This window comes from Arachis duranensis, chromosome 4 (genome assembly GCF_000817695.3).
Source record: "Arachis duranensis cultivar V14167 chromosome 4, aradu.V14167.gnm2.J7QH, whole genome shotgun sequence".
Classification (NCBI taxonomy): Eukaryota; Viridiplantae; Streptophyta; class Magnoliopsida; order Fabales; family Fabaceae; genus Arachis; species Arachis duranensis.
In genome coordinates, this window is record NC_029775.3 from 21,385,325 (window position 1) to 21,386,881 (window position 1,557).

Here is a 1,557-nt window from a genome sequence, read left to right on the forward strand (position 1 = left end):
ATGTTGGAACCTCCCAACACCAAACTTAGAGTTTGAATGTGGGGGTTCAACACCAAACTTAGAAGTTGGTTGTGGCCTCCCAACACCAAACTTAGAGTTTGAATGTGGGGGTTCAACACCAAACTTAGAGTTTGGTTGTGGCCTCCCAACACCAAACTTAGAGTTTGACTGTGGGGGCTTTGCTTGTCCCTGATTTGAGAGAAGCTCTTCATGCTTCCTCTCCATGGTGATAGAGGGATATCCTTGAGCCTTAAACACCAAAGATTCATCATTCACTTGAATGATTAGTTCACCTCCATCAACATCAATCACAGCCTTTGCTGTGGCTAGGAAGGGTTTGCCAAGGATGATATTTTCATCCATGCACTTCCCAGTCTCTAGGACTCTGAAATCAGTAGGGATGTAATGGTCTTCAACTTTAACCAAGACATTCTCTACAAGTACATAAGCTTGTTTTCTAGAGTTGTCTGCCATCTCTAATGAGATTTTTGCAGCTTGCACCTCAAAGATCCCTAGCTTCTCCATTACAGAGAGAGGCATGAGGTTTACACTTGACCCTAAGTCACACAGAGCCTTCTTGAAGGTCATGGTGCCTATGGTACAAGGTATGGAAAACTTCCCAGGATCTTGTTTCTTTTGAGGTAATTTCTGCCTAGACAAGTCATCCAGTTCTTTGGTGAGCAAGGGAGGTTCATTCTTCCAAATCCAGTTCTTTGGTGAGCAAAGGGGGTTCATCCTCCCAAGTCTCATTTCCAAATAACTTGTCATTTAGCTTCATGATTGCTCCAAGGTATTTAGCAACTTGCTCTTCAGTGACATACTCATCCTCTTCAGAGGAGGAATACTCATCAGAGCTCATGAAAGGCAGAAGTAAGTCCAATGGGATCTCTATGGTCTCATTTTGAGCCTCAGATTCCCATGGTTCCTCATTAGGGAACTCATTGAAGGTCAGTGCACGCCCATTGAGGTCTTCCTCAGTGGCGTTCACTTCCTCTTTTTCCTCTCCAAATTCGGCCATGTTGATGGCCTTGCACTCTCCTTTTGGATTTTCTTCTGTGTTGCTTGGGAGAGTACTTGGAGGGAGTTCAGTAATTTTCTTGCTCAGCTGTCCCACTTGTGCCTCCAAATTTCTTATGGAGTACCTTATTTCAGTCATGAAACTTTGAGTGGTTTTGATTAGATCAGAGACCATGGTTGCTAAGTCAGAGGGGTTCTGCTTAGAATTCTCTGTCTGTTGCTGAGAAGATGATGGAAAAGGCTTGCCATTGTTAAACCTGTTTCTTCCACCATTATTGTTGTTGAAACCTTGTTGAGGTCTCTCTTGATTCTTCCATGAAAAATTTGGGTGATTTTTCCATGAAGAATTATAGGTGTTACCATAGGGTTCTCCTAGGTAATTCACCTCTTCCATTGAAGGGTTCTCAGGATCATAAGCTTCTTCTTCAGATGAAGCATCCTTAGTACTGCTTGGTGCATTTTGCATTCCAGACAGACTTTGAGAAATCAAATTGACTTGTTGAGTCAATATCTTGTTCTGAGCCAATATGGCATTCAGAG